Source organism: Primulina tabacum, chromosome 4, assembly GCF_025594145.1.
Source record: "Primulina tabacum isolate GXHZ01 chromosome 4, ASM2559414v2, whole genome shotgun sequence".
NCBI classification, from domain to species: Eukaryota; Viridiplantae; Streptophyta; class Magnoliopsida; order Lamiales; family Gesneriaceae; genus Primulina; species Primulina tabacum.
The window spans coordinates 19,129,523-19,136,023 of record NC_134553.1 but is presented as its reverse complement, the minus strand read 5'-3'; the positions used below and the strand labels follow the sequence as shown (position 1 = coordinate 19,136,023).

Sequence of the window (6,501 nt, the reverse complement as noted above, 5' to 3'; positions counted from 1 at the left end):
TACAGTTTACATAGACATATGAAATTGAATACGCGCCGATAGTCATAGTCCTAAGGGTCGAAAACTAGGGGATTTCATAAATCGACAAGCAATTCTCTCTTGATAAATAATTAAAGACATTTAATTACTTCATTGAGTAGAATTAGTTTGGCATAGCTCGAGAGAGTGTGTTCAATTGAATAGGAAATCCTGTCGAAAGCATATAATCAATATCGAACGAATTAATAAATTAACGAGGGGTAGGTGAACCGAAATTCCCAACAAATTCATTTCTTATTGAATTTTTACTCCACCATTTTAGACATTATATTTCATTACTTGATTTTGAATAATTTTATTTGCATGTTTATTTTATTGGAGTAGTAATAAAACAACCAATCAATTTTCGTTGCTAAAGATTTAATAACTGAAAATAATAATTGTCAAACACAGTCTTCAGTGGAACGATACTCGTACTCCGGTACATTATACTATTACTTGACATCGTGCACTTGCGATTAATTTTTGAGCATATAAAACCATATTTTTTTAAGGATTTCACAGTGCAAGTTTGGCTTGATCAAGTTTTTGGCGCTGTTGCAGGGGACTGTTAATTCACAATTTTATTTTTAGTTATTTTCTTTAGTATTCTCTATTTTACTTTGTTTGACACCTTCGATTTCTTCACAGATATCTCATCCAGTGCATGCCAAAGTCACTTGACGTGGAGCTTGAGCAGTTTGACCCTGAAATTGAAAGAACTTTCCGCAGGAGAAGACAACAGCAGAGACTGAAAGAACTGATGGAGAGGCATGAGAACGATCATGAGGAGGAACACCATGATGCTAGACGTGTTGAGATGCCAAGCCGCATACCGATGCTGGAGTATGCCCAACCTTCTTTGGATGGAGCATGCCTCAGCATTGTGAGGCCTGTGGTGCGGGCAAACCAGTTTGAAATCAAACCAGCTATAATTCAGATGATTCAGAACACAGTCCAGTTTGGAGGATCTGCAGTAGATGACCCAAACACGCACATCGCAGATTTTCTTGAAATTTGCGATACTTTCAAATTTAATGGAGTTTCTAATGATGCTGTTAGGTTGCGTTTATTTCCTTTCTCCCTGCGTGATAAAGCTAAAGCAAGGTTGAATTGTTTGCCTGTAGGTTCGATCACCACATGGGAGGACATGGCGAAAGCGTTTCTAATCAAATACTTTCCTCTATCTAAGACCATTAAACTGCGGGCAGACATCACCACATTTGCTCAATTCGAGCAGGAGTCTCTATATGAGGCATGGGAGCGCTTCAAAGATTTATTAAGAGATGTCCTCATCACGAACTGCCACTTGGGTTAGTCGTTCAAACATTTTATTATGGCTTGCTTACTCCTAATCGTATGATGATAGATGCTGCTGCTTGTGGAAACTTGTTGAGAAAAAATGCTGAGGAAGGATATGAGTTGTTGGAGGAGATGGCTGCTAGCAGCTATCATCCTCAATCTGAAAGGAATAATCAGCGAAGAAGTGCAGGAGTTCACCAGGTAACTGACATTTCCGCTATTACTGCACAACTCGATATTTTGAACATGGAAGTTGGATGGTTTGAATATGGGTGGCACAGCTATGCGTCTTCAAGAGATATTCTGTGAAAAGTGTGGAGGTGAACATTTTGTGAAGGACTGTCAAGATGACAATCCCTTCTATGTGCAAAATGAGTCACCAATGAATCAAGTGGGAGTCCACAACCGTCCGAGGAATGATCCGTACTCAAACACATACAATCCTGGATGGAGGCAACATTCCAACTTCTCATGGGGTGGTCAAAACAATCAGAATCGACCACAAGGAGGACAACAATATGGAAACAACCGATGTATAGATCTGACCCTCCTAGAGATGAAAAGTCCAACTTAGAGCAGATGATGTCTAAGTTTATCTCGTCCACTGAAACAAGACTCCAAAATCAAGATGCATCAAGAAAGGGGCAAGAGAATCATATTGAACAGTTGGCAAAGATGATAGCAAATCGAGAGCCGGGCACCTTGCCAAGTAACACAGAGACCAATCCAAAGGAGCAAGTGAAGGCGATCGAGTTGAAGAGTGGAAAGATCTTAGAGACCAGAGGAACAGAAAAAACTCAAGCACATGATGAACAGACTGAGTCATCAAAAGGTAAGTCTTCCAACTCAACACCAGCACTCACTGCACAATCTAAAATTGTTATCCCTCCACCTTTTCCTGCAGCATTAAAAAAGGCAAAACTTGATGCACAATTCGATAAGTTTCTATAGGTATTCAAAAAATTGCATATCAATATTCCTTTTGCTGATGCTTTAATGCAAATGCCTATTTATGCTAAATTTTTGAAAGACATATTAGCTAACAAGAGGAAATTGGAGGATCACATGATGGTGAACTTAACGGAAAATTGCTCTGCTTTGGTGCAAAACAAAATCCCACCGAAACTAAAAGATCCAGGGAGTTTTTTTATTCCTTGCTTGATTGGTGATGTTGTTTTTCACAAGGCTTTATGTGACCTTGGTGCGAGCATTAATCTTATGCCTTTATCTGTATTTAGGAAACTTGGATTGGGCGAGCCTAAACCAACAAGGATGTCCTTGCAACTAGAAGATAGATCTGTCAAATACCCGCGAGGGGTCATAGAAGACGTCTTGGTAAAGGTGGACAAATTCATATTTCCTGCAGATTTTGTGGTACTTGATATGGAGGAAGATGTGGAGATGCCTTTGATTTTGGGGAGACCGTTCCTTGCGACTGGCAAGGCCCTGATTGATGTTCAAGAAGGGAAGTTGAGATTGAGAGTGGGCGAGGAAGAGATCACTTTTGATGTTTTTAATGCACTTAAGCACACACTGGCATTCTGATAGTTGTTATAGAATTGATGCTTTTGATGCTCTTGTGTCCAACTATATGCAGGGTGCTACTAGAGATCCTTTGGAAGCCACTCTCACTACCGAACTGAGCGAAGATGACTTGGACGAAGAGAAAGCCGAAATAGTGGCATACCTCAATGCCAACCAACCATGGAAGAGGCCAATAAGGATGAGATTAGAGGACTTGGGAGATCGAAGGGACTTGATCCCACAGAAGTCAAGCCTGGAGGAGCCACCGATACTCGAGCTAAAACCATTGCCCCCACACCTAAGGTATGTATACCTAGGTGAGAATAACACTTTACCTGTCATTATTTCTGCTGCTTTGACAGGTGTGATGGAGGACAAACTGTTGGATGATTTGAAAGCACACAAGAGTGCTTTTGCGTGGAAGGTGGCGGATATCAAAGGAATCAATCCATCAGTCTGCATGCACAAGATCTTGATGGAAGATAAGTAATCACCTCTTGCTCAACCTCGGAGAAGATTAAATCCAAAGATGCAAGAGGTAGTAAATGCAGAAACTATCAAACTCCTTGATACATGTATTATCTATCCTATATCTGATAGTGCATGGGTAAGTCCTGTTCAGTGTGTGCCGAAAAAAGGTGGGATTACTGTGATCACAAATGAAAAGAATGAATTGATACCCACTAGGACAGTTACGGGATGGCGTGTGTGCATTGATTATAGGAAATTAAATGATGCTACCCGTAAAGATCACTTTCCACTGCCCTTCATTGATCAAATGTTAGAGAGGTTAGCGGGTCATGAGTTTTACTGCTTTCTAGATGGGTATTCGGGGTATAACCAAATCATGATTGCGCCTGAGGACCAAGAGAAAACCACTTTCACTTGTCCTTATGGCACTTTTGCTTTCAGACGAATGCCTTTTGGCTTGTGCAATGCCCTGCCACGTTTCAACGATGCATGACCGCTATATTTCATGACATGATAGAAACTTTCATTGAAATTTTTATGGATGACTTCTCGATTTTTGACCCTTCTTTTGATGACTGTTTGCAGAATTTGAAGGTGGTGTTGATGAGATGCGAGGAAACAAATTTGGTACTGAATTGGGATAAGTGCCATTTTATGGTACAAGAAGGCATAGTATTGGGGCACAAGATATCAGGGCATGGAATAGAGGTGGATAAAGCAAAGGTTGAAGTTATCAAGAACTTACCACCTCCGGCATCCATAAAGGGAGTTAGAAGTTTTCTAGGCCACGCCGGTTTTTATCGGCGTTTTATCAAAGATTTTTCCAAAATTGCCAAACTTCTATCTTCCTTACTTATGAAATATGTTCCCTTCGATTCTAATTCTCACTGTTTACAGGCATACGAGGATTTGAAGGAGCGCTTGGTGACGGCTCCTGTCTTGGTGGCACCAGATTGGAATCTACCATTCGAGGTCATGTGCGATGCAAGCGATACTGAGGTGGGAACTGTGCATGGCCAGCGGCAAAACAAGATATTTCACACAATTTACTACTCAAGTAAGACCCTAGATGATGCTCAATTGAATTATGCGACAACTGAAAAGGAATTACTTGCAGTAGTATTTGCTCTTGACAAATTTCACTCATATCTTGTTTTGTCCAAAGTCACTGTTTACACCGACCACTCTGCACTTAAGTATTTACTTGCTAAGAAAGATGCAAAGCCACGCCTACTTATGTGGATTTTATTATTACAAGAATTTGATTTAGAAATTAAAGATAAGAAGGATGTTGAAAATGTGGTGGCAGATCACTTGTCTAGACTGTAACTTATTAGTAATGACTGTGTAGATCATGCCATTAATGATTGGTTTTCTGATGAGCAGCTATTTGAGGTGAGACACTGTCCTTGGTATGCAAATTTTGCTAATTTTCTTGTCACGGGCACACTGCTACCCAATCTATCGTTTCATCAACGTAAGAGATTCTTTTCTGACGTTAAACATTATTTTTGGGAGGAACCATTTTTGTTTAAGATCTGTGCAGATTCTATGATCAGACGGTGTGTTACTGAGGAGGAATTTGGTCAAATACTTAACCATTGTCATGACCGTGAGGTAGGTGGTCATTTTGGACCAACCAAGACGGCATCCAAGGTACTTGAATGTGGCTTTTATTGGCCAACCCTCTTTAAGGATGCTCGTTCTTATGTGCTTACCTGTGATAAATGCCAGCGGACAGGTAATATCTCTAACCGTCATGAAATGCCTTTGAATATATTATTGAGTGTGAGGTTTTTGATGTGTGGGGAATAGACTTCATGAGACCGTTTCCCAGCTCTTTCACAAAAAATATATTTTGGTGGCGGTCGACTATGTGTCTAAGTGGGTAGAGGCAGAAGCATATGCCACTAATGATGCTCAAGTGGTCCTGAAATTTTTAAAGAAAAATATTTTTTAACAGGTTTGGGACACCACGAGCAATCATTAGTGATGGTGGCACCCATTTTTGCAACAAACTCTTTGAAAAACTTTTAAGCAAATATGGTGTCACACATAAGATATCTACTCCCTATCATCCCCAGACGAGTGGTCAAGTGGAAGTGTCTAACCGGGAGATCAAGCGGATTCTAGAAAAAATTGGTAGGTGTTAGTAGGAAAGACTGGTCAGTAAGATTAGACGATGCTCTTTGGGCATATAGGACAGCTTGTAAAACACCTATAGGCACTACACCATATAGGTTACTGTTTGGTAAAGCATGTCATCTACCTGTAGAGTTAGCGCATCGTGCATATTGGGCAACAAAAGCATTAAATTTTAACTTTACTAATACAGGTGAACGACGTCTCCTTCAACTGGATCAGTTGGAGGAGTTCCGGAATCTGGCATATGATCTTGCACTGTCATACAAAAAAAAGACAAAGAAAGCTCATGATAGACGGATCATCAAAAGAGAATTCAAAGAAGGCGAAAACGTCCTGCTCTACAACTCCCGGTTGAGACTATTTCCCGGAAAGTTGAAGTCGCGATGGTCTGATCCATTCGTGATTTCCAAAGTTTACCCATCGGGGGCTGTAGAATTGCAAGACGGAAAGTCTGGGACATTTATGGTCAATGCCCAGCGACTGAAGCACTACATGGGTGGCACAATTGAGCCGCAACTTGGAATCACCCGGTTCCAATACAATCCGAACTGAAAATGACCGACAATCCAGCTCTCGACTATAAATTGAGAACTACCTCTCGTTCCCTTATCTTGCATTTAATTCGATTTTTTAGTTTGTGCTCTTATTATTTTATTTTATTTAAAAAAAAAGGCAGGTAAAAGCCGTGAAGCTTCTTCCCGGGAGGATGTTTATGTCCGCCCGGGCGCGTTCCTTTTTCAAAAAATTTTTCAAAAAGCCGTGAGTTTTCCGCCCGGGCGGATGTTTATGTCCGCCCGGGCGCGCCCCTTTTTCAGAAAAAATTTTAAGGCCGAGAGTTATCCGCCCGGGCGGAAACTTATGTCCGCCCGGGCGGATCGCGATTTCTTTTTTAAAAAAAAGTACAGATTCCTTTCTCCCCCATTCAAAACCCTCGCCTCCCTCTTCCATATTTTTGCCCCTCCTCTCTCAATCTCACAAATTCACTCCTTTTGTGCAAAATTTCAGGTACAATCTTGTCTCTCCATATTCCCCAAGCGTCAA

At 40.9% G+C, this 6,501-nt stretch overlaps 1 non-coding gene across 1 annotated transcript; it reads right to left on the bottom strand.

Moving 5' to 3' along the window:
- Positions 1-1,217: 1,217 nt before the first annotated feature.
- Positions 1,218-1,322, bottom strand: LOC142544015 (small nucleolar RNA R71). The gene has a single exon (XR_012819983.1). It is a non-coding gene; the product is annotated as a small nucleolar RNA R71 (small nucleolar RNA).
- Positions 1,323-6,501: the final 5,179 nt, after the last annotated feature.